General features: G+C 44.5%; 1 long non-coding RNA gene across 1 annotated transcript in view; it reads left to right on the forward strand.

The window, feature by feature from the left end:
- The first annotated feature begins 20320 nt into the window (after positions 1-20320).
- The window catches only part of LOC109311106, a 9748-nt gene continuing 2887 nt past the window's right edge, over positions 20321-27181 (forward strand). Inside the window, exon 1 of the long non-coding RNA XR_002101419.1 lies at positions 20321-20330. This is a non-coding gene — a long non-coding RNA (uncharacterized LOC109311106). The remainder of the gene's footprint in view (positions 20331-27181) is intronic.

Consider the following 27181-nt stretch of genomic DNA (forward strand, 5'->3'; position numbering starts at 1 on the left):
TTGACACTTTTAGCCAGTTGGAGTTCCATGGTAGCCTTGGCTTTCCTGGTTTGCTCCATGCAGGTCCTGACTAGTGCAGAATATTCCTCCTTGGAGGTGGATCCCATCTTCCATCTTTTGTAGGTCTGTCTTTTTAGATGCAGGAGGACCACCAGTTCTCTGGAGAGCCAAAGGGGCTGCTGTGCCATCTTGCTGCCTTTCCTTTGAGACAATAGCCTTAGCTGGTGCATCTAAGACCACTCCCTTGAGGAGAAACCAGTCTTCATGGACTCCCCTCCCTTTGGGGTCATGGTCCCTTTGGGCCTCACTGAAAAGTCTCCTGAGCTTGTCAAAATCAGCCCTCCTGAAGTCGAGGACCTCTGTACTGCTGACCGACTTGTCAGCTTTTCAGCAGATGATGAAGGCGATCAGCTCATGGTCACTGTCACCCAGCTTCCCTTCTATCATTAGGTTACTGATTAGGTCATCCCCAGTTGCCAGTATGAGGTCAAGCAGTGATTTGCCTCTTGTTGGCCCATAGACTTCTTGAGTCAGATAGAGCTCCTCCATACACATGAGAAAGCTTTGCAACCATTTGGATTTGGCCTAGCAAGTGCTCTTCCCACGAGATATCTGGGTAGTTGAAGTCCTCCATGACAATCATGGACTGCTAGCATACAGCCTTAGCCAATTCCCTGGTGAACTTCTGGTCAATCTCTTGATTCTGGGAGGGAGGTCTGTAGTAGACTCCCACCATTGTATCTCCTGTGCCATGTTCCCCATGGATTTTAATCCATCCACTCTGGGTGCCAATGTTGGCTTGTAGGGATGTGTAGCTCTCCTTTACATAGAGAGCTACACCTCCACACCTTTTGTCCCACTTGATACCTCCTGTACAGGGTGCAGCCATTGATATCAGTGGTCCAGTCATGGGTGGAGTCCCACCAAGTCTTCGTTATCCCTATGATATTTTAATTATTTGTGTTGAGCAGGAGGACACGTTCCTTCTGTTTATTCCCCAAGCTCCTGGCATAGGTGTACAGGCATGCAAGTGTACCCTTGGGGGCCCTTGCTTTCCCTGAAGCTTGATCTAGGGCTGAGGCAGGGGTAGGCTCCCTTAAGTGTCTTGGCCTGCTGGCTTTGCCAGGGTTGCTCAGTAGGCCAGCAGTGGAAGTAGTCCTCTCATCCCGCAGTGGGCTTAGCTTAAAGCCCAGTGGAGCAGGTCAGTCAGTCTGTCTGAGAAGAGCCTCCTCTCCAGCAGAGGTGGAGGCCATCCCTTCCCAGCAGCTCACTGCCTCTCTTACCAAACAGCGGACTGTGGTCATGGAAACCAAAGCCTTCCTGTTAACAACAGCACTGCAGCCTTTGGTTCACTACCTGTATCCTCCTCTCCCTCCTCAGTCTGTAGCCCTAAACCGGAAGGACTGAGGAAAACACCACCTGTACCCCCAACCCCTTAAGCCCTGCTCCCAAATCCCTGTAGTGTCTAATAACCCAGCTGAGAGGGTTCCAAGCCATGTCATTGGTGCCCCCCTTGGATGAGGAGCATAGGGTAGTGGTCAGTGGGCTGGAGGAGTTTAGGGATGTTCTCCGCAATGTCGCCAATACTGGTTCCCGGGAAGCAGCAAACTTCCCAGGCTGAGGGGTCAGGGCAGCAGATTGCCCTCTCTGTCCCCCTCAGGATGGAGTCTCCCATGACAAATGCTTTGCATTTTGTCTTAGAGAGAGTGGGGGTGATAACTACAGTAAAGCCTGCGTTACCTGTCAGAGCTGGCAATTTAGCAAGCTCTGTTGGGGCTACAAAAGGTTTGTACCTGTTGCAAAGCTCCAGTGGGGCAGGGGCCTTGGTGCGGTGGGCCTTGGGGCCCTTGACCACTCAGGTCCAACCCCATGGCTGGACAGAATGGGAGGTCCCTGGGTCCTCCCTTGTCCTCGAGGGAGACCGAGGTCTACCGTCAGTCTCCCAGGGGAGAAGGCCTGGTAGTAAGAGTCAATCTCCTGCTCACAGTCCCTGATGGCACACAGTCTCTGGACTGTGGCCTGGAGCTCCTCCAGCTGGTGCACCAGAGACCCCGGTAGGGATCAGACCCCACATGGAGAGGTGGCCATGCTTCTGGGCCCCAGAGCCTGGAAAAGTGACAGGAAGCCCCTGCAGCCAAGAGCCAGAGGCTCTGTTCTGCGTGGAGCCCAGAACCATGGGCTTCATCTGGGTGGGCGTCTCTGAGGTGCCGGGGGGATACAGATCCCGAGGGTACCCGACGGTTGTGGCATGTCCCCATCCATGTCATGCCATTGGTGGGCTGGCTACAGCTGGGACTGGCTTCCCTAAGGGGGCTCACAGGCAGGGCTGTGAGGCCTCCCACTAGCCCTCCTGTACAAACTCTGTGCTAACTCATGCAGGCAGACAAGTGTGCCCATTTGTGTGGCTCTGGTTGCATGGCTCCCTGGGGGGCTGGGCAAAGTAGGGGCCAGGGCGGGGTGAGACCCTCCCCAGTTCCTACTCAGATGCCTCCAGCAGCTGAGTTGAGCTACTCCGCTCCCACCATGGGCCCTGCTTACCTCCAGCTGTTTCTGGGGGTCAGCTTGGGGGCTCCTTGGCATTTGGGAATCACTGGGGGGCTTTGGAGTGCGGGAGCATGATGGGCTTTCACCTGTGCATCTCATGCCACTCCCTAAGCCTCTCAGACCCACTTCAGTGCAAAGCCAGACTGGGTCCAACCACATGCCACCAGCTCCATCATAGCTGCCAGGCACCACCAGCTCTCCCCACCCCCCCCAACCACATCATGTGGCTCTGCACAGGCTGCCCCCCCACCCAGCCTCTGTGTCACCAGTAGCAGCAGGCAGCATGGCTGTAGCTCTGCTGCAAGCATAGCATGTAATGATGTGGTACTGTGGGACCCAGCCCAGCCTGGCCCATCCAAAGCTGTGTGCCAATGTATCAGGCTGGGTCCATTCAGCATGTAGGAGTGCAGGTCACAGAACTGCATCACTGCACACTGTGCCTGAAGCAGAGTCACAGACACACACCCTGCTGCTGCTGATGCCATGGAGGCTGGGTGGGGGGGCAGGCCTGTGGCAGCCCCTCCACGTCCCCACCCACTGGGACATCTCCCCAATACTCCCCACACTCCCTGCCATCCCCCCTGCATTCCCCATAGCCCCCAAGAACTCCATCCACTCCTGACACCCCCCTGACACCCCAAGCCACTCTTCACACTCAGTTATGCCCACCCACACCCATAAACCCCTCCATCCCATGTCCCTAACTTACCTTTGGCAGTGCTGGGGGCAGCACCACAGAGATGCTGTGACCAAACCCAGAACATCTCTCCTGGAGGACTGACTACTGTGTTGCCTCCAGGCATGCTCTGGGGCCCTGACTTGCCCCACTGTTCTGCAGAGCATTTTTTTTTTGACCTCTGGATATCCATAGGTCTAATTTTGTTTGCAAGTTTGCATCATAGGGAACATTTTTTTGTTCCTCCATGTACCTCTTGCAGCATCTCAAAGGGGGTTGCAATGCTGCAAGATGCATGCACATGCTCATCTGGATACATCCTATGGGTGCACTGTGGGGTTGGGGTGGTGCATTGCTGATTCCATTTCCCAGCATCCCTGGTACCAGTAGTGGTTCTTTTCAGTTGCTGTAGCTTCCAGGCCTAGCTTAACTGCTTGGACACCCTGGTCTATCAAACCTGCACTCACCACTTGGGGTGGGACCTATGTGGTACACTTGACCAGGTGGTTGGGATAGGCAGGGAGTGGTGTCTAGGAGTGAGATGTGTGGATGGGGCCAGGGAAACCCAGGGATCTTGGGATGTTGACAGCTCAGGGCTGGGGCTGGGGCAGAGCCGTGATCTGCTGCCTGCATGCTCCTGCAAGAGGTAAAGGTTCTGCAGGCAGGGACATGTGGGAAGCAGATACTGACTTTGTCATCACCCCAAGATCCTGGACCTGGTACCAGATGCAGCTCCTTGCCTGCCCATGACCCCATCCCATCCACCCAGTCTCATGCTCTGCTCATGTGGATCCAGGCAAGTCTCCATGGAGACCCCAGGATCATGGGGCAGTAACAGCATAGGGCCATGTCTGAGCCCTGGTTCTGTGGGAAGGGAAGTGTGGGGAGTGGATTTTGGCTCTTCCTCAGCCCCAACCCCATGCTGTTACAGCTCTGTGATCCTGGGATCTCCATGGACACTGGTCGGGACTCACATGGGCAGAGTGCATGCCAAGGTGGATAGGAAGCTGCATTGGGGGCCAGGATCTTAAGGTGGTGACAGCATAGGGGTCATGCTGGTATCAGATTGTGGCTCTGCTCTGGGCCTCACCCTCATGTTGTCACTGCCTCACAACCCCACCACATTACACTGGCTTCATTCACTCATCCTGCTCCTGATTACTGTGCTCCCTGCCCACCTGAGGCCCCATTCCACATAGGGAGCTTTGGTGAGTTGTTGCAGGGGTGGGGGGGGAGAGAGATGTGCTAATCCACACTGTGGCAGCTCAGCATAACTCCCTATGTGGTCCATGGGCCTAAATAATTGCCCACCTCTGCTTTAAAGTGTGTTTGACTTTTTGGAAAGTTTTAGTATATTAGCTATAATAGGTAGATTCTGTCAGGAGTGTCAAAATGAATGTTTTGTCATTTATCCAACATGTCTTTGAAGACAGTAATATTACATGATCATGGAGGAAAGGAATATCTCAGTAATAATTACACCAGCATCTCCAGATTAGTCTGGACCTTAAACATTAATTCTCAAAGCCTGCCATTCCCAAAGGACTGTCATCTTGGAGCTCCTAAACATTTGGGTTCATGAAAAAATATATAAGGAACTTTCACTTGTTTCATGACATCCCATCTTTCCTAGTTGAACATACCCAGGTTCAAAGGAAATAAAATTTAGCGGTTGCATTTGACTACAGATAAAATAGATGATGTATGGTCAACTGAATCTAACATATTCAAGGCAGAAGTTTCTTATGATACAATAGTGAAATGTTTTGGGGGGGAAACCTGGCTTGGCAATCAGCCACAGAGGGACCCTGGTGGGGTGCTCCCCCAGATCCAGGAGGCACCAGTCATCGAGCCAGGAGAGGGTGGGGGGGGCATCAGCATGCTCCCCAGTGGACTTGGAAGTGTACTAGTAGTGCTTCTGGTCCACTTCTGGGTCTGCTGCTGAGCATGCTAGGGAGCCCCCCACACTCCTGTGCTATGTTCCATCTGCTCCAGCATTGCAGCATTGATGAGTTACCTTGTACCTTGAGATATGTAGAAAAAACATCTAAAGCTATGTCTATTGCTCAATCACTGAATTTTTCTGAATCTCTTCAAATAGATTCTGAGAGTTCCAATTCAATTTAGAGATATTAAAGGGTCTCTTGATTCAATCCAGATTTGGAGATTTAGCCACCAAGTTGGGCTGAATCTCCACCAAATTGAATCAGAGACCAAAGTTTCACACAGCCCTACCCTCCACAGTAACCACATAAATTGAATAATAAGACTGATAGAGAAATGTATATGTCTATTTAGTAATGTATGCAATATTATGAAAACTAAACACAATTTCAGTAGAAATAGTCATTATAGTTAATAATTATTTTAATAGAAATAATTATCCAATTGATAATAATGGGAATAAAAAATATTCCCATAATTATCTATGGAAATATTTTGTTAATATTGTGAATGTTCTGTAAAAATGATATACATATCTTTGAACACATTCTACCACTATGACACAAAGAAATTGTTAGGGTGACAGTATTTGGATCTTGGGGAGCATTAGCTGTGAAGCTAAATAAAAGGCTATAACCTGTGGCCTAGAAAGCTGCTAATCACAAGGCAGAATGGTATGTTAAAAGTAACACTTCAAGATGCTTAGGCAAGCATTTTCCTAACAACATAGTATTGTTGTAAGATACATTGCTTATTGTGTAATAAAAATAGGATGCAGACCACTGGCTATCATTAGGTGATAAAAGCAGAAGTAAGACCTTGGAGATGATGAGGAAATCAGCAAGAGACAGAAAGTGACTGAAAGAAGCAGGGGTGATGGTCTTAGGCATGCATTCATAGCAAAAAAGACATGTAAATAAGTGAAATACATAGGTAATTCCATGCTAATGAAATAAACAATAAGCAGAGGTGGAGCTTAAGATGGGAAGGAATAAGAGTGGAACAAAGGAGGGACAAAGGTGAGGTAAATGTTAATGAGCATAAAATATGGTGTATAAATATGGAAAGAACTAATGTTTGTAGAAGCTCCTCAGTTTGTTGGAGCATTGCCTGAAGTGGTCTCCACTTTGAATAAAGCTGTCGAAGAGCAATGTGTGCATCAATTCATTGTCTCCCTAGTCGTTGGGCATTGCATGGAGTTGAGGTCTAACAGAAATCACTTAACATTGTGACATGTTGGGAAAAATAATATTGCCACTCCAGGGAGCTCCAGGCTCCCCCTCGGTGCTAGACCAGGGGCTGACAGGGAGCCCGGGGAAACAGCAGGAAACAGCTGCCTCCTAGGCCCTGGGGGCTGTCTGCTGCTGGGCTGGAAACAATATCCCCCTGCCTTTGCAGCAAGGAACTCCTGGCCCCGACTCCCCAGTTAGAGGCAGGGAACTTGGAAAAAAGCTGCAGGGATGGGTACGTCCCAGCCTCCTGCCCTGATCTGCTGGTGGGGCAGTGAGCTAGCTGATAGCTGCCCCACCAGCAGATCAGGGCAGGGAGCTGGGACCTAGCCTACCTCTGCAGCTCTTTCCAAACCTTGTGCTTCAATCACCTAATTGGGGCATGGGGCTGGGACCTGCCCCTGACCAAAACAGTTCCCAGCCCCCAACATGTGGAGGCTGGGGAGCTTGTTCCCTGTTTTTCTCTGTGAGCATGGAGCTGGGGATGAATTGACTAGGGAGTTAGTTCCCCCCAGTTCTGCACTTATATAATTGGGCAGACAACAGGCTCCCTAGCCTCCACCAACAGGGAGGTCCCACCACTGGCTCTGAGTCCATGGGGCTGCTGCTTGGAGATCCTTATCTTGCAGCAGCAGCTCCAGGCCCATGGAGACACTGCTGGGAGATAAGCATCTCCCAACAGCACCTCTAGAGCTGTTGCTGGGAAAGCCTTGTCTCCTGTGGTCACAAAGCCTTATATCCTGTGATCATTTTATCATTTTAAGTGAAAAAATGGAAGGCTACTCTCTGTTTCACTGTCAGTGTTGTATCCCATTAGCCAGAGCCTTCTGAAAGCCCCAAAAGGGTCTAACGAGTTAAGAACCCTAGTACATATTACATTTATTTCAGGATCACAACATATTCAACCAATTTATCATGAAATGAAATGGCAAACCATCTACAAAGATTTTTCCACATTTATTAGACCCTGTGGCATGCAGCCCAGCCTTGGGCTACACAACATGGCTACCCATCAGCTTCCCATGCCTGGGGATATTTAAAGCCATGTTGTGCAGCCTGAGGCTGGGTTGACAGGTCTGTGTCTGGGGACCTGGGTATTGGGATAGCTCCCTGATCCCCAAAATCCCATTCCTCAGTGCATGTACACATACTAGCAATGTCTACATGTGCATTAAGACACCATACCTACTGCACACTAATTTTAGTACCTTTAGTAACTGGCTCTACTGTGCACTAATGCTAGCACATGCCTTTTAGTGATTCTGATGTACAATATACTAATTCTACTGTGCATTAGCATGGCTTTTGCCATGATGCACTAATGCACAGTAGAATTAGTGTACTGCACATTTAGCATCTCATGTAGAAGTGCCCACTGGGTGTCTAGAAGCTATCTGTTCCATATCTCCTAGGGCTGTGCAAGGCTTCAGAAAGAGCTTTATATCCAGAGAAGCTTCAGATGCTTTGGGGTTTGAAGGAGCTTGTCTGGGTTGAAGCGCTAGCTTTGTTAGGCTTCCCGAAGTGGTTTGGAGCCACCTCAGAGATCTGGCCATAGGGTATAATGGGAAAACAATAAAATATCTATAACTTTGTTGGTTTTTGTCTTATCTGGATGACATTTTCAGGGATGGTAGAATCTGTAGAGAGCATAAAGCTTGCCAAGTTTCAAGAAGATCAGTGCAGAGGTTTGGGGGGACCTGCACCCCAAATTCATGAAATCAAAACTCCTGTCATGTCTATGTGTTACAATACAGGGGGGTTAAAACTTCAGAGTTGGTAGCTCCTGCTGAGGCCACGCAATCTGCCAGGTTTCAACAAGATTGGTGCAGGGGTTTGGGGGAAACTGCCCCTCAAGCTGTGGACAAGCAAAACTCATGCCATGAGTGACAGTGTGTGTGTTAAGGTGCAGAGGGGTGAAAGCTGCAGGGATGGTGGTCCCTGGTGCTGCCATGAAGCCTTCCAGCTTTCAAGGAGATCAGTGCATGGGTTCTGGGATCTGGGATCTGCTTGTAGGATTGTCTGTCAGTCTTGAGGGGTGGGAGACACTACTGCAGGCCTGGCTGCTAAGCTACTGTGTTACCAGTTACCAATCAATCATGATTCACTCAGGGACCAGCTCAATACACAGGACCTAGCCAATGTAGCCAGTTAATTGCCATCAATTAGAAACTACAAAACCAGGCTAAGGAAAGGAAAGAATCAATACAGACAATCAACTGCCCCAAGACAGACACAGTCAGTCCCACAAGCACCCATGGCATGAGTTTTGTCTGTCAGCAGCTGGGGGTGCAGAGCCCCAAAACCCCACTGCACCACTGATCTCCTTGACAGCTGGCAGGTGTCATGGTCACAGCAGGGGCCACTACCCCTGCAGCTGTCACCCTGCTGCACCTTAACACACAGCGTCACCCATGGCATGAGTTTTGCTTGTCTGCAGCTTGAGGTGCAGTTCCCTCCAAGCCCCTGCACTTATCTCTTTGAAACCTGGTAGGCTTTGTGGCCTCAGTAAGAGCTACCAGCCCTGCAGTTTTGCCCCCCATCCCCAGTGTAACACATAGATGCGATATGAGTTTTGGTTTCAAGAATTTGGGGTAAAGTTCCCCCAAAACTCCTACACCGATCTTCTTGAAACTTGGCAGGCTCCATGGCCTCACCAGGGGCCACCATCCCTGCAGTATTCATCTCCCCTGTGGTGTGATACACAGCCATGACATGAGTTTGGCTTTCAAAAATTTGGGGTATAGTTCCCCCAAACCCCTGCACCAATCTTCTTGAACCTTAGCAGGCTTTATGCTCTCAGTAGAGGCTACCATCCCTGCAAGGTTCAACCAAAGCAACCAAAAAATAACAAAGTTATAGCTATTTCACTGAGTCCTCCATTATACTCTATGGCCAGATCTCTGAGGTGGCTCCAAAGCTTCAGGGCCACTTTGGCTGGATCGAGGCAGAAACCCAATCTGGAGCTCTGGATCAGATCACTGCCATCTGAAGTGGCTGGATCCGAAGCCGGATCGGATCGCTGCCGACTCACACAGGCCTAGCAGCTCCCTTCATGCAAGTATGTACGCGGTCATCTGCATGCCCTAACAGTCATATGATGGAGTCTGAGGAACTTGATCTCAGTTTCTTACAATCACGCCTTAATCACAGATTCTAACATCCTGCCATGGCAGATGTCCAAGGTCTGGTATGATAGGAAGCAACACTCTTGGGATCTGGAATATAGTCCAATTATCTGATTCTAAGGACACAAATTCCATCAATGCACAATTACCCCTCATTAAAGATTTGTCTGGGTTATATATCTTCCTGCTAACATGAAGATGAAAAGTTTTCCCTTTAAACTTTCATTACTACATTAAAAATTGTGAGGCTGGTTGGAAAATTCCATCCAAAAAATGTTTTACAAACAGGAAACAATTTTATATTTTCCTTTCTCTGATAAAGTTAAAAATCCTCAAGACATTTGCCTGTATCTAGCTAAATATATTTCCCTCCTAGAAGGCATGTCTTCTCCAGTTTTGTGGTAATTATAAAAAAGTTCCCTTTGTGTAAATATAGCACCTAGTCAGAACTTCAAGAAGGCTGGAACAGTTTTCCAGGCCTTGGTGTAGTATTTTTCTTTAAGTTGTCCATGGTTCTTCAATACATAAGTACAAATGTCATATATAACCACTGCTATTTTTTGTGTATGAATATCTTCCCATGGTTTAACATTAAAGCGGCAAGTTTGAAATTTTACAATGAAAATAATGGACTTATTTATCAAAATGCAACTCCTTGGTGAACAGCTTCCTGCGTCTCTAATAAATACCTTGTTTAAGATGATAAAGTACTTTGAGGTTTACCCCTTGTCAAGCAGAAGCTCTGCATCTTGAATCTTTTAAAAAAAGTATGTAAGCTATGTATTGTATTGTAATAGCACATAATAGAAAATATGATCTCTCAACACAGAGTACTTGGGCATTTTAAATGGACTTTGTCAGCATAGGTATAGCTCATTTCATTTACTTAATACAGAAAGGAGGAAAGACAGACCTCTAGATTACAGAAAAAGGAGGGATTTGTATCCTAATGCATGCTAGGAGTTAATCCTACCATTGACTGAGCTGTTAATGTGTTTGAAGAAGTGGTTGTAGACATCAATAAAACCAAGTGCATCATCCTGAATGTGATGCAAACCACCAAAAAAACTTTGCCAATTTATATATTTTTTGTATAAGGCACAAATAATAGACCTGTTATTGAGTCAATGGAAAGAGGCATTGCTAGGTCCCCATACCATTGCAAATACTGCCTTCTGTGGCAAGCATACTACTACTTTGACTAGAAAATAATTAGAGATTCTTAAAGAAGCAACAAAGACTATCCAAGGGAAGAATATTTAGAGCTTGAAATCTCTAGAAGAGCTCACTTAGGAATTCAGCTATTAGTCAAATATTGACTCATATGTAGAAACACTAGCTATGTTTGCAGGAGTGGCATGCTTAATACACTTTTAAGCATATGCCATTTTATAAACACATGATATTGTAACCCGGGCGGTACTCCAAAATGTACCCCCTCTCCAACTGAAGGGATCAGAGCAGTTGCACAAGCACTGTGGGAGTTGTAGAGACCCTCCTCCCCTATAGAGGGCAGTCAGATCATCAATGGGGATGTAACCATATACCTTTTAATGAGAGAACAGTAGTGAGAACAAAACAGGTATAAATCAGGGGGTATAGGGGACACTACAACACCCTGAGAGGGCAGGATTCAATAAAGGTTAGACACTTACAATCATAGACATATTCATCCAGTTGACAAAAACGACAGGGTTAACAAAATATAAAAACACGAACAGCAGAATACACAATACTGGTTGTGCCTTTTATATTGTACCAAAACACAAAATGTCAAATAACAAGAAATATGGGGTCTAGGTACCAGGGGCGGGAGGGGGGAAGGGGAGGGAAAATACAATGGTTCCCTTTCCACTGCAACAAGAAATCACCCTTTCACATCACTCATCCTAGCTGAGCTTTAAACTCAGCTCTCCTATCTGGAAGGCAGACAGCTCTACCACACAGCCACTAGTACTGGTACTAATCTAAGCTGCTAGGGGTCTTGACCTTCCTGCCTCACATTGAGCTTCCTGGCCAGTTATTGGAGGAGCTGGAAGCAGACCTGGGAACCTGTCAGGTTGCTGCTCAGATCCTTGCTGGAGCTGGGGAGCCTCTCCTGATGGTCACGACCTCTCATAGAGGGATCCTGAAGCCCAGCAGGGAACCTCTCCTGCTGGCTGCATGCCACACTGCTGAGAGTCCAACTGCTGCCTGCATGTCCCGCTGTTTCAGGTTTTTCTTGCTAAGGAAAGGGAATTCCACACCCTCCAATCATCTTTTACCCTTTCAAAACCCCTGGGCTAAATCATTACCAGCTAGCCCATCACAATATAATGAACTGAATCAAACAAAGCTGGGACCAGGGAGGGGGTGGGGAATGTTAATGCAGGAGAAATCTTTGGTTTGGAGATGCCTGGAATGTCAGTAGTGTAGAGGCTCATTTTTAGGCATGATCCAAAAAATCGAAATGGTCTGAAGCTTCTTTCTCTTTGCAATATTTTAGCTTTCATCCTCTTTTCTCTTCAGCCCAAACAGATGTTTTTCCTTTCTTTTTTCCTCATCAAGGTAACAATCTCATAATCTCATGACCTCCTCAGCTCCTTCTGATCACCCACTCCTTTCTTTTCTGATACTAATCAGGCCTTGGAGAATTTTGCAATGGAAGTCAGTCACATCAGACTTGGCTAGCTTTTGGCTTAAATGTGAAAACTAAATTAACACATTCAAAATCTTTTTATAATGTTATCATTATTAACATAAGTAAGTGCTGCTACAAGCATTGATGCAACTTATTTATAACCTGTGTTTGTTGTCTTTAGGGATTTATTTTTGTTTGGTCAACATCTGAGCAAAAGGAATACATGGATAAAGATAAAATAACTATACACTTATAAAATATACTTAATTGTGTTACAAGGCTTGTTTTACTCCACTAACACGATTTCCCATGTCTCTTTCTCCATGGGTGCTTGTACATGTGATGTGGGTTTAGTTCAGTTTAGTTCTCCCTAAATTGAAACAGTGAGTTTTTAAAATTCCACCATTTCCACTGTTTCAATTTAGGGAGAACTAAACCAAACTAAACCCCCATCATGGGTACATAAGAGTTAGGCAGCCTTATCTTTAGAGCCTACAAGCCTCTCCAATGGTGGGGGAGGGGAGTGAGCAGTTCTTGAGCTGCAGGGGATCCCAGTGTTTCAATCTGCAGTGGCAGCGCCCCCTCCCAGGTAGCACCTGCCGGCTAGCACCCTGCCCCAGGTGGATCCAGGGGGCATCACAGCCAAGGAGGGAAGCACAGGGCCCACACAGCTTGTGGCATCCCAAGCCCACACAGGCAGGCTCGACTGCTGGGGAAAAAAATGCAACAAGGAGCCTGATTTTCTCCTGGAGCCTGCCTGCATGTCTGAGCTGCATGGGTGCCTGGTACTTCTCTGCAGCTGCAGAGGGAAACAATGGGCCCCTGGCAGCTCCAGCAGGCAGGCAGATTCTGACAGAAAAAAAAAAAATCAGGCTCCTTGCCACTTTATTTTTTTAATGTTTTCTTCAGTTGAGCCTACCTGCATTGGCTGTTGCCAGGTTGCACAGCCTCTGAGCTGTGCAGGACCCCATGCTTATCTCCATGGTGACAGTGCCCCCTGGGATCCCCGGGCCAGGTCCCAGCAAGCAGATGCCATCTGGGATTGCTTCCACTGCAGAGGGAAGCACCAGTATCCCCTGCAGCTCAGAGACCACTCCACCTGCAGGCAGCTCACCCTCCGTCCCACTGTGGGAGAGGCAAGAAAGATCCAGCACCCTATGTACCATTCCTCCTGCCTTCCCACTGCCTAGGACTGCCCAGGAACATCTGGATTACCCCATGGGGAGAATGGCTATGTGACAGGAGTGCAGCTGGGTGTGCTGGCAGTGGGAGAAGAAGGCAGGAACAGTGCACACAGTGCTGGAAGCCCACCAAGACCAACCTTCTCCAAACACATTGGCTTCCAGCACTCTGCGCACTGTTGCACTTTGTTACGTAGCAAACTAAAACAACTTGGATGCATTTTACCTTTCTGTGTAACTAAGTAATTGAAAGCAGAATACACCATGGAGCAGGTAAATAGCAATGCTGTTAAACAGTGCAAAAGGACAATTAAGCTAATTAAGTCCAATTTCTTGGCATGCACAAAGCTCCCAGGTTACTAACGTTGTGTGGGGTCTGTCTTCAAAAAGTATCCCTGCCATGTGTGTTTGTTGACAGTAGCTAAGTTATTCATCGGTCTTTCCAGAAGGAATAACATCCTTTGGCCTGTAACCTGGTATGTACAAAGAGTAGAGAGTACATATAGAGTTGTTGTTGATTTCCTTCAAACTACTAATGCATTATGGCATTCCTATGCAAAAAGTTTTGTATTCCTTCACATCCTTCCCAGATGCTCTTTCTTATGCATTTTCCTCAGCTATACGGAGGTGAGTTACCATTTTAAAAAGTATATTTTAATAGTCTTTGTTAAAATTACACAAATAGATGTGGCTTGCTCAGATTTGTATTTTCTTCCTCATTCCAGAGTGCTTTCCATCTCTGGTATCAAGTCCTGACTTAAATGGTAAATTAAAAAAAAATCCTTGAATAAGTATTATATCATGAGTGGAAAATAAGATTCTAGACTGAAACCCAAGAATTTATAGCAAGATTATACTTGTATCACTGCTGTATAAGAATTATTTTTCCTATCCTCAGAAAATGTTCAATATTTCTAAACTTTCAATGTACAACCCCAAATTCCATTAACCAAAAACTGAAGGGGAATCCTTCCTCCTCCTTCCTCTCCCAATCTCCACGTCCTTGACCACACATTTTGGTTTTCAATTCAAAATGTTTTTGTTTTTGACTTTTCTGTTATTCATTGGTTTAGTAATAAACAATTGCTCCAAGTGGACAGAAAGTGAAATTTTCACTTTGAAGATATTGCAACAGAAGTTCTATTCAATTATTGTTTTTCAAATCAAGAAACTTCTGTGAAAAGACCCTTGTGCACGATTGCCAGGTACAGACATTACTCTTTTAACCTTTTATAAGTGACTGAAAACCAGTCTATACCCATAACAGAACAAAAGTTTGGCACATAAAACTGATGTATACCTATAATAGAATAGAAATTCAACACACGGACTGATTTGAAAATGGCAGAACCTGGTCTAAGATTTGCACTCCCCCACTGCACCAAAGGATGAATGTGTGTTCTGTTTGCTACTGACGTAAACTATGCCACTTACAAAAAACCACATAGCTTACATTGATTCCTTCTTGGGCTTTTGAATGTCTGTACCTCCTAGCCAATAAGTTTGCTTGATGGAGTGTGGATGAATCTTTATTTTCTAATGGGAAGAATTCAGAATTTCCTATCAATAGGATTACTAATTTCTCCATACCAATCTCAAATTTTGAAATTTTTTAATTTAAATTAATCTTAAACCAGTTTCATTGTAAACAATGTTTAGAAATATTGATGTATTAAGAATCCTATCAGAAAGAGAATCTATTTAACTATTCTGTAGAGGCAATAATCATGATTACAAATCATGCAATAAACTGATCATGTGTGTCTCCCATTCTGCCTATTAGGCATCTGTTAGGACTTATGCTAACCCTCTGAGCAAATAAATTTGACAGTGTTCCATGTAAATATTTCTTTTTTTATAGCCTGACATAAGGCTTGGAATAGGGCTCTTGAAGCATAGAGTCCATTCCTCTGCTATTGCAGGCAAACTACATCAAATTGTGGGTGAAACCCTGAATGATCACTGGAACCAACTCTTCATATATTATCAAGTTTCATCTTCTAGAACTAGCTAAGTTTTTCACAGCTGGATCACACTGGTGGCTCACATTCCGTCTGCAATCAACTAGTACACCCATGTTTTCTCCTTTCCTCTGTTTTCAACTGATGTATTTCCAGGCCAGGGCAATAATTCCACAAGTGCAGGATTGTATTTTGGTCTCTGATTCCTATACTGATTTAAGGCAAATGTGTTTTTTAAGGTAAGGGAACAATTTTAATTTTTGTAAGTTCTTTACATTTCTACAAAAAAATCTTGAAAATACATTTTGCTGTAGCATATAGCTTGTCTACTGTGCATGAAATGTACATTTTATCACTACTCATCCAGGATGTTTCACAGAGTTCAATTATAACTTTAATGTCTTCTGAATAATAGGCCAATCTCAAACATGCCCTGGTGAAAATTTTATAACGCTTTATATTATCATGTATTCTTTATCAGCACAGGTATATGGGCTGTAACTTCAGCTCTACCTATACGGTGTAATTTTGGGTACAAATTCATACACTTAAAGTGTGTAAGCCTGCAAGATTACCAGAACAGATCATTTCATGTGTCTGTACCAGACTGCCAATCTGTACAATAAGGGTAACATATTAATGAGTTGACAGAAGTAAAGTGTCTTAACAATTAAAGACAAGGGTTAAATATTTATAACTGATATATAGAAATGACACCACACTAAATTCTTTTTTACTCTATGTACTTAAGTGAAGGGCTGAAAAATTATCTGGATAATGCCTAACCTGTAGTCTGGAGGCTTGGGGAAGGGGTGCTCAACCTCCTGGCGGTCTGGTTCTGCTCCCTGACCAACCCAATCTGCAAAACCAGATCCAAGTCATAGAGCCATGTCACTTGAAATATAGGACTCCCCCTGGGTCGAAAACTTGGCTGTTTGGGGGACTGTGGTAGCATAGATTGCTGAACCCCTGCTTCTAAATTTCTGGACCCATGAATCATAGAACCAATGAGTCGGAAGGGACATAGACAGATCGAGTTCGACCTCCTGCCAGGGGCAGGAATGAGCACTGGGGGTGGGAGGGGTCATAAGACCCCAGCCAGGTGCCTATCTAGTCTCCTCTTGAAGATTTCCAGGGAAGGTGAGAGCACCACCTCTCCGGGAAGCCTATTCCAGGCTCTGGCCACCCTTACAGTGAAGTAGTTCTTCTTAATATCTAATCTAAATCTATCCTCCCTCAGGTTGTGGCCATTGTTCCTAGTGACTCCAAGGGGGACTCTGGTGAACAGACTTTCCCCAAGTCCCTGTCGCTGGCCCCTGATAAGGTTGTAGGCAGCCACAAGATCCCCCCTCAGTCGCCTCTTACAAAGACTGAAGAGATTCAGGTCCCTCAGCCTCTTCTCATAGGGCTGGCCACGGAGGCCCCCAACCATACATATGGCCCTCCCCTGGACCCTCTCCAGGTTCTCCACGTCCCTCCCAAAGCATGGCACCCAGAACTGGACACAGTACTCCAGCTGCGGCCTGACCAGCGTCACATAGAGAGGGAGAAACACCTCTCTGGACCTGTTAGTGATGCCCCTGTTGATGCATGACAGGGTGCGGTTGGCTCTGCCTATTGCTTCATCGCATTGGTGACTTATCTATCCTGAAGTCAGTCATGACTCCAAGATCCCTCTCTGCCTCTGTGCTGCTGAGAGGGTCAGCCCCTAACCTATAACCATAATGCTGGGTCCCTCTCCCCAGGTGCAGCACTCTGCACTTGTCCTTGTTGGACCATATCTGTTCAGATCTGCCCACTCCTCTAACCTATCCAGGTCTGCCTGGATGCGGTCCCTGCCTGCCGGTGTATTCACTTTACCCCACAGCTTGGTGTCATCAGCAAACTTGAACAGGGTGCACTCCACACCCTCGTCCAGGTCGCTAATGAAGATGTTGAACAGCAGCGGCCCAAGGACAGAGCCCTGGGGAACTCCGCTGCCCACACCGTCCCAGGTCGACCTTGACCCGTCCACCATCACCCTCTGGGTGCGCCCCTGGAGCCAGTTTACCAACCAAGTGACAGTGCATTCATCAATGCCACAGTCCCTCAGCTTGCCCACCAGAATTGGGTGGGACACTGTGTCGAAGGCCTTCTAGAAGTCCAAGAAGATGACATCGACTTCCTCCTTCCTCCTTTTTGTTACCTGGTCATAGAAAGAGACCAGGTTGGTCAGGCAGGATCAGCCTGGCACCAACCCATGCTGGTTACCCCTCAACATCGCTTCCCCTGCAGGGCTCTCACAAATGTGGCCCTTGATAATTTTTTCAAAGACTTTCCCCAGAATAGAAGTGAGACTGACTGGCCTGTAGTTGCCAGACTCTTTCTTCCTCCTCTTCTTGAAAATAGGGACCACATTGGCCCTTTTCCAGTCACCAGGGACTTGGCCCGAGCACCAGGAGTCCTCAAACGGCCGTGCCAATGACTCCGCAATGACACCAGCACCCACGGATGAAAGTCATCCAGGCCTGTTGACTTGGACCCATTTAAGCCCTCCAGGTAATCCTTAACTAGGTCTGAACTAACAGTCGGGGAACTTGCATCCTTCCTGGGCCTCTCTACACTATCACCCAAGAGCACGACATTGTCAGCAGACAGGAACATGGAGGCAAAGAGCCTGTTGAAGAGTTCTGCCTTCTCTTGCGCGTCCATCACCAACAGCACTGCCCTGCCCTGTCCTGCAGGGGTCCAATGTTACCCCTAGACTTCTTCTTGCTACCGATATACTTGAAGAAGGACTTTTTGTTATCCTTAATCCCAGAAGCTAATTTAAGATCCACTGCTACTTTAGCATCTCTTACCAAATCCCTACAAGCTCGGGTCAGGAAGGTGTACTCCTCCTTTGTTCCTGCCGCCTGCTTCCAATTCCAGTTTGCTTTTTTCTTTGCCCTCAGGACAGCCTAGATATCCGTGCTCAGCCATGAAGGTTTCTTGGACCCTTTTCCTGCCTTCCTGCACGGAGGAATTGCATCCCACTGTGCCCCAAGGATAGCCTTTCCTGGACCCCCATACTAGCTACCCCCTGGGCTCCGAGTGTCTCCCTGACTACTGCCCTGAGCAAATCGAAGTTGTCTTTCCTAAAGTCAAGCATTTACACTGCGCTAGTTACCCTCCCCACCTTTCTCTGAATAGCAACCTGGATCATTTTATGATCACTGTCCCCTAGACTCCCTTGTACTAGCACATCCCCCACCAGGTCATCCCCAGAGGCTAACACCAGATCCAGTATGACATTTTCCCTAGTGGGGTAGAGTACCTCCTACATGAGGTGTAGGTCCTGTACGCATATCAGGAACCTTCGTGAGTGGCTAGACCTGGCTGACTGCTCCTCCCAGTTGATGTCAGGGTAATTCTTATCACCCATAACCACAACATCCTTTGCACGCACGGCCTCCCCAAGCTTCCTGGAAAATTCCAGATCTAGCTTTTCTTCCTGATGTGGTGGCCTGTAGTAAATCCCTACCACCAGATCCCTCTCCGCCTGCCCTCCTTGAAGTTTGACCCACAGGGTCTCAGTTAAGCCTTCCTCTGATCCCATTTGGAAGGTAGAACTGGTATACTGTTCCCTAACAGAGCGCAACCCCCCACCTTTTTTCCTCTTCCTATCTCTTCTAAACAATGTATAGCCCTCTATGTCTAATGTCCAGTCAAATGTTTCATCCCACCATGTCTCCAATAGGCCAACCAGGTCAATATTACTACTTGCAAGCAGGAAAGCAAGCTCCTCCTGCTTGTTTCCCATGCTTCTTGCATTAGTGAAGAGACACCTTAATCCCCCTGTGGGAGCCCTGGGCACCCCTCCTACCTAAGAGAGAACTGGTCCCTTGGTATATACCTGAGCTCTTTCCTGGGCAGGTCCTACACCTGGTTGAGTTTTTTTCTTGCTCCTGTGGATCCCCATCCCCTGACAAATGTAGTTTAAAGCCCTACACATACACACAAGTGAGTTCCTAAGTTGGAACTTACATACATACATACATACATGTGATAGGTATGTATTTATGTTCTTGGTGTACTTGGGATACCTTGGGAAAGGTTAAGGTAAGAAAGTAGAAGTGTAGGGAATGAAAATTACCAGGACAGGGATTAGAACCAGTAAACTACAGGGGCCTGTGCTGAAGAACTGAGGCTTGGGAGTAAATTTAGGTTAATTGATCTTAATTGATTAAAAGATGCCTAAAGCTTGCAGAATAGGGAAGTGATGCCAGCACAGATGCTGGAACCAGAGCTACGGGGGAGCTGAAAAGGCAGGTGGGGAGAGGGAAAATGGGACTAAGGGAAAGTGTGGATGTTAAAGAGGGGCTCTGGATGTGGGAAGCCAGAGGATAGTTCTGGGGCAACTAGAGAACTTGCAGGGAGCAGCAGTAGGTGCTGGGAGCTGGAGTAAGGCTCCAGCTGCTGGAGAAAACTACAGCCACGAGGACCTGGAAAGCTGAGGTGGGGATGACTACAGAAGGAGTGGGAAGCCTGAAAACAGAGAGACGAACAGCAGAAAATCACAGGAAAAGCAGCAGGAGAGACTGAAAGGTGGCAGGGGCAGCAGGAATGCAGAGAGGCAGCAGTAAGTCACAGGGAAAAGGCAGTGGATATCCAAAACCAAAACCTTGCTACCAAAATAAAAATGTTAAAGCTTATCCTGCATCTTAACTTACTTATACTTATCTAGGGAATAGAGAGGGAGATAAAATGTTTAAAATGTTTGGGGAAGGGGAGAGAATGCATTTTAAAATAAATTAAAAAAAAGAAAAACTGGGGGTTATGCTACAACAAAATGGCATGTCAGTGAGAGGAAGACAGCAAAGAATTACAAAGTATGAACAATAAGAAAAAATAAGGGAGGGATATGGTTGTTGTTTCCTATTTATTACTTGCCAAATTTTGTTTTCCTGTCATACTAGATTTCTTACCTAATTTCTATAGACAAAAGAATCTCTTTTACTGTGTTAGGAAACAGCGTTCAAAATCGTTCATCCTGCAATGAAGGGAAGAACATCATACAGGGAAGGATGCAGTCATCTACTTTTTGTAAAGAGGCAATTTATTTTGAACCCGTTGTGTTATAATGACAAAAGCACATTCATCTCTCTCACCCTCTTTCTTTCTGCTCCTGTCTTTCTCTGCCAGGCTCTTGATATCTAGTCCAATTTCTTAGCAGTTTGTCTTCTCTGGGCCTTGAGTTTCCTTACAGAATGTTTCAGGGTCTTGTATAGAGTATTATTCTTCTGTGTATTACCTGAGGAATCTCTTTCCCTGTTGGGATGGCTTGTATCAGACATCCACAATGCATAGCAAAACTGTGCCTTTGACAGGAATACATGTACTGACCTTCAGTTAGACTGGAGGTTAAGACAATACTGAAAAATCAATAGCTCATTTTCTCTCTCTTGTGCTCAGATGTTGATGTTTACTAAGATAAAGAATGACAATGCTAAAGGCAGGAATCTCCACCAAACATTAATTGATGCTACCAGGGGCTCAGGGTCATGCAGTGGCCTAATCATTGCAGAGTTTCCAAACACAGATCTGTCAATGAATATCAGACACTGCTTTGTATGACAGCCACTACTTTTCCATTGGTATCAAACATAACTTTTATTTTTTCCTCCTTCTCTTCCTGAGCTTTGCAGGAGAAGATGCTGGGTAACTGGAATGTAGTTCAAAGGGGAATAAACTAGATCATTGATAGCTGTTTAATTTTATCACTGTTTTCAGGTGTCTGAACTTGCATTACCTCCCAAAGCAATGAAAGAAGAACTCTGACCTCTGTCAAAATTGTGTAGGTAGAAAGCTACAGAAATAAAGCTGTAGGGAAAAAAGATGATTATGAAATGTCCATCATTTTTTTTTAATCTGAAGAAGATTGTGTTAAGCATGCAGTAGTGTTTTATCATGTCTTGGTTATTGTTGTCCTAAATAATGCACTTCCTTTCTTTAATCCCTAAGCTAACAAGCAGACATAATTATTTTCATATTCATACCCTGTCTTAATGATATTGATTGGCTGACATAACCTAATAAAAAAGCCATGAAATTCTGAGTTTAAAAATCCTAGGTATCATTTTTGTTCCTTCATTTTCCCTACCAAATACCAGAGCATAGAGTTAGAAAATTTCTGTCTCCTCCTGTCTTAATTTCTTGGTTTTTTTCTTTTAAACAAGGTTTATTTTTTTAAGTGTACATTAATGCTTCACATTGTAATGTTACTTATAAAGTATGCCTGTATAGCCTAATTCAGTGATGAGATACCTGAGCTAACTCAGGTATCAAACTAGGTTACTGTAATGCTCTGCCTAGGATAATTGACCCTTATGATTTAGAGCTTTTACTCAGCTCTCTCTCCAGATAAAGAAATAACTGAGTAGAAATTGTAGACTTATCCATTGGTATTCCAAGAAAAATGCATAAAATGGATGAATCCACAAATAGTCTTTAAAAATCAGGCTATAACTTCTTTGTGCGTCCCTTTCTTACAAAACATGTACAGTAAATCTAACTTAGCAGATGGCCTCATGGGCATAAAGAAATTTGCATGACAACAAAGAGTAAAAAATAAAATAAAATAAATTCAGGGAGGGAGAGAAGAGGGGGACAGATAAGAAGTGTTTGATCGTGTTTACATAAGGCTTCATCATTACCATAGAACAGTTCTGCAATTTTTTCAGTGTAGATCATTGTCTCAAATTTCCCTTTATCAAAATGGAGGTAATGGCTACTCCCCATGAATAAAGATCACTGTACAAGTTCAATCCATTATTTGGGTTAAGCTTTTATCAAGCTCTACACAAATCGTAGACCTCCAGTAAGACTGCTGAAGCTATTTTGCAGTCATATATACAACATAAAAAAATGGTCTTAGCAGAAAAAGCAATACTCACTAAGAGTTAGTTAACAAAGAAAAAAAGTACACACTCCAGGCATTTTTTAAAATAATTGAATAAATCTAAATTCATCATTTAAAGAAGTTTTTTTTTCTTTTGCCTTTTGACATATGTAGATATAGGTTAATCTTCAATTTAAACAAAAATATATTTGGCCAAGAGAGAGCACAGAAAGCATTGATCAAAAAGAAGATATTAACAGAAAATTGCTGTAAGTTACTTAATAATGGGAACCAGTTCGACTTTGCATATAGCTTCCATAATTGACTCATATTTTTGTAACCTGGGTTCTGTAAGGTTTTTTAAAGTATGTAGCAAGTCAGAACTAACAATCAGAGTGGCTATAGATTACATCTGTTATACATGCCATTACCAAAAAAAAAGTTTTAACTTTTTGTTATGGCCTAAAAAGGCCTAATCTTGTTTCATGATCAGTTAAACAAGAACATATTGATATTTGTTCAATAAAAAGTTTAATTTAAAACACATCAAGGTATGAGACTTGAGTTAGGGATCATTCTCAATAGTCTTTTGCCATATGGCATCTGTTTCTTAAACCTTAGCCTGTTGACTGTTAGGTTTGCTAGTTAAACTCTTGTCTTAGAGAGCACTACCTTCTGGATGGAGTAGTTTTAACTAGGTTTGACTACAGCCTCCAGGCTGATGCTGAAAATATGCTAACTGTGCTATTACACCTATTACCTAAAGTTTGATAAATGTCTGAGGTCCCTTAAGAACTGTTTGAGGGAAGATCCCCAAGAGATTGTCTGACTGTGACTGAAAAGTCAAGAAAAATAGGATAGTACTGTACAAAGGAAACCGCATGCAACAGGCCTCATTTGTCTTAATAGGAAATCTTTAACTTATTCTGTGTTTTCTGATAGTTCCCAGAGTACCTTTTATTTCCTTTCAAAGTCCTACAGGTTGGCATCTCTTTCCTTTTCAGGTCTATTTTTCTTTAAGCCCTGCATATACAGTTCTAAAAGGAATAAAAAAAGGTCCAATCCTCCCCAGGCAAGGTTTCTGCCTACACTCGTAATCCCAGTGACATGATGCTTTCTAAGGTACCTGCTGTTCATGAGTGAAGGCTTTTAAAAGAGGCAAAGAAGAACGAGAATGCTTGAGGCAGTTTCTAATTAGCTGCCTAAGCAACTTATAGATTCCCTACCTCAATGTCTCCTTGATTCAGAGGGACCCATGAAGTGAGATCTCCCTGTCTTCTCTTCCCATGCAGGGGTAGGTAGATGTTAGAGCTTGTTTTTTCTCCCAAGAGCAGCCTATCCTGGAATTTCTTGCTTTATGGATAAAAGCCTAGCTCTGTTTTGGACTCTCAGGCTACATCCCCACAAGCAGGGGCATGTAGTTACCATGGGGGAAAAAGCTGTGACACAAATACGTGCTGCTGCTTTTTGCCCTGGTTAGCACAGGGCAAATTGTTTCAGGTGGGGTAGGGGAGGCTAAGGCCAGCACCTGTGCTGGTCCCAGAACCCTTATCCGGGGTCTTAGGGGCCTCTTTAGGCAGCAGTGGTGGTTATCTGGGAGTGCAGAGCCTGGCTGGTAGCTGGAGCGTGGCTCTGGCAGACCAGGCTCCAGTTTCAAGTGGCACACACTGCTGCCATGTATGTTGCCCTGCTTTTTCCTGGCACTTTTTAATTTTTGGACACTGGGCGATCCAGTGTCTCACCATGTTGCAAATTAACAGTGCAGCAAATGCCTGCATACGTGGTACGTGCAGTTTGCAGTGCCACAGATGCGTTTGCGACACCACAAAACACATGTTCAGTCATCTGAACATACCCTTAGTGTAGGAATCAAAGGACTTAACAAATATCAGTGCCGGGTCACAGTTGGTAGGACTACCTATGTGTGCATTTTGAGTTAAACTTAGACTTGGATCTTTAAAAAAAAAACCAAAAACCTATCTCTGTGTAAAAATCTACTGCAGTCATCATTGCATATTCTACACTGACATCCTCCATTGATACTGAAAGAGTAAGGGGCTAAAAATTTAATTTAAGATATATTTTCATTTAAAAAATCTTCTTCTTTTCACAAGTTGAATATTCACTTTACTAGTATGATGAAAATTGGAAAAAAATCCTGAATTCATATATAAGCAGCCTGGTTTCAGTGGAAACATTATTTAAGAAACTAAATGAGCATTTTGTTGTTTTTACTTTTATACATTTGAATCACCATTTAAAACTTCCAAAGTTCATAGAGTAAATTTGCCTGCAGTATGTTTCAGCACAGACATGAGTAGAAATTCTGTGTGGGATTTGTATACAATGCATACTTCTATTGCACTGTGGATGAAACTTGACTATCAGGGGAGTTAAAAGATAGTGGAGATGGGAGAAGAGGTTGCTCCAGTTTGGATCAGCAGGACAGCTCTGGCTTGGTGAATTCAGAGCTCCTACTTCTGTTTGTCTGTTCTAACCACTGAACACAGAGAGCAACAGCAAAGCTCATGATGGGGCATACTTTCACATTGAAGCTAAACATGTTCTCAGTTATTAAGGGAATTGAAAATTGTTCATCAGTTCCCTCTTGAGGCTATAGGGTTATAAGATAAAGACTAGGTTCTCCCTGAAACCTATTATTGCTGTGCTTTCTATAATGTGACACAAAATTTAGTGACTAATTCAACTTTTATCTGAAAAATGGAAGAGCAACACATTTAAATTCCAGCTTGTGAGTAAAGTAATTTATCTGCATTTCTGGTTATTTTAACTGATTAAAAATCGTCAGTGGCGCTGATACTCCATTCAACATTTGGAAAGAAGCTGTGTTTTCAGTGTTATTTTTATTTATTTTATATTTATCCAAGGAAAAATAAAAACCACCAGGAAGTGTTATACTTTGGTTTCCTCCAAATATTTTTCTCACAAAAAATCATAATTGCTGAATTACTTTTGAGCTACTTTAGTCAAACTGTGTATTACAGATGTTTGCTCAGTTCCCTTTTGTGCTCATAGATTATCTATAAGCAGATTATATTTTCATCAAATTTTAAATTTTAAAACGGCAAGTAAACTGAAATAATCATGAGCTATAGAGTTAAAAATTATTTCTGGGGTCACTGACTACTGGAGATGTTTTTATGACTACTCAGATAAGTTCCATGGCAGCAAGCCCTTTCGGGATGAATACTTGTACGCATAGTCTTGAGATTCTTTTACCAAACAGCGGTGCAGAATAGTCTGAAATTTGCTCTGCACGAATTTGCATGTCAAGAAATCAATTACTCAGATGTTTATGAAAATCAAACACACCCAAAGGAGGAGGGTATGGCATAAGAGATTGATTTTAAAATATTCAAATATTCATAACTATGTTCTTTTTTTGCAAGAAACTGGAATTCATAATTGCTACATCACAGAAAGAACCTAACTTTGACATTCTTATAAGCACCTCTATAACTCAAAAGTGCTGTCTTTGCCTAAGGGGCCATATACATTCAATAATACCAGCATAGAGCAAGATGTTTTAAAAAATGATACACTAGAATTGCATAGTTTACCTAAGGTAAAATAGCTTCAACCATTCAAACACTGAGTGTTTGAACAAACTAAATTGCATTCACTCCTACGTGATTTGTAAGTCTGGGATCCATCAAGTTCTGTTCTCTCAGTGCTATGCTAGCAAATGGTGCACCTTTCACATTGACTCATGAGTCAGGTCTACATAGGTATCTAGGTGGCAGCTCTGCGGTTAATTTCCAGTTTTATTGGGGGGCATGTTTTCTTCTGATAGGGCACTTGTTCATGTTAGTAGCTTTTCTAGCTAAAGATGTTCCTGGGTTTTTGTGTTTTTCCACTGTTGTAATGTACCATGATGGATGTTGTAACATGTACATTATGTAGTGGGTTTAAGTCTCACTATGGGTTAATATGCTATCACAAGTAAAAGATGCTAGTGAGCTCCACATAACAATTTTACCCTCTTAACCTCTCAATACTAAGTTGCAACAGTAGGCAGTTTAGGGTAGGATTGTGATTGGTTGGTTTATTGTTTTGGGTCTTTCACTTGGGGGATTGTCAGTAGGTTGGCTTGAGAGAGACGTGGTTTTGTGGGGGTTGGAGTTCAGTAAGCAGTCTCCCTTTCAGCCACTTCTTCACTGTTGGCTGCTCTCTCCTGGTCCTCTCCCCAACCAAATGTACTTGCTATCCCCTTTTCCCCCCTCCCATCACAGGGGTTGCTCTCAGACTTTCCAGAAGAACTTGTAATTTGCAGCCCAGAAGATATTGTTTCCCGCTAGGCGAAGCCACTTTGGGCCAGGCACCGACGGTGGAGTGGGGGTGTGATCTTTATGGAAAGCACTCTCCCTGCACCCCTGATTCCAGCACCCAAATGTGGGAACCCTCCTTGTATGCTTTTAAAAAACAAACTTCAAGCATGTTTACAATTCAGCCTCAGGCAACAGGTTTGTAAACCATGGAAACACATCTTATTTCTTCTTGATTGGTACAGCCCCAAATTCGCACACTGAAAGGAATGGTTGCCTGCCATGTGAAGCCTCTTTGGAGGCTTGCAACCACTAACTTGGCCACAGAAAAACCTGGGGTGCATGCTCAGGTGTCCTTGGGGCAGCAAGGTGGTGTACTATGTTTGGCAAACACCTTGCATAAGCACAATTTTTTGTAGGCCTTTTGAAGCATTTTCAGCTCAGTTGGAGGCATTGTCTTATCAGTTACCCTATTTGCATGTCAATCCTCCTTTCTGCGTTGCTGATAATTGCCTGCAGTTATGTACTCCCTCGTTTTCTGTAAAGACTCCTTTCTTCTCAAGTTGCCTGCTCACTCAACATCCCAAACCACCCCAGACCCATCTCTCATGACCTGTACTCACAGCACCCCCTCCCTCCTGCATGGAAGATGTCCTCTTCCCATATATAATATGATCCAGTTGATGTAAAAATCATGGTTTGTTTCTTTGGAGGCTCATGAATATTAATGATCCTTTAGGCACACATTGTTGGTAA

This window comes from Crocodylus porosus, unplaced genomic scaffold (genome assembly GCF_001723895.1).
Source record: "Crocodylus porosus isolate Cpor-Errol unplaced genomic scaffold, CroPor_comp1, whole genome shotgun sequence".
In the NCBI taxonomy this organism is placed as follows: domain Eukaryota; kingdom Metazoa; phylum Chordata; order Crocodylia; family Crocodylidae; genus Crocodylus; species Crocodylus porosus.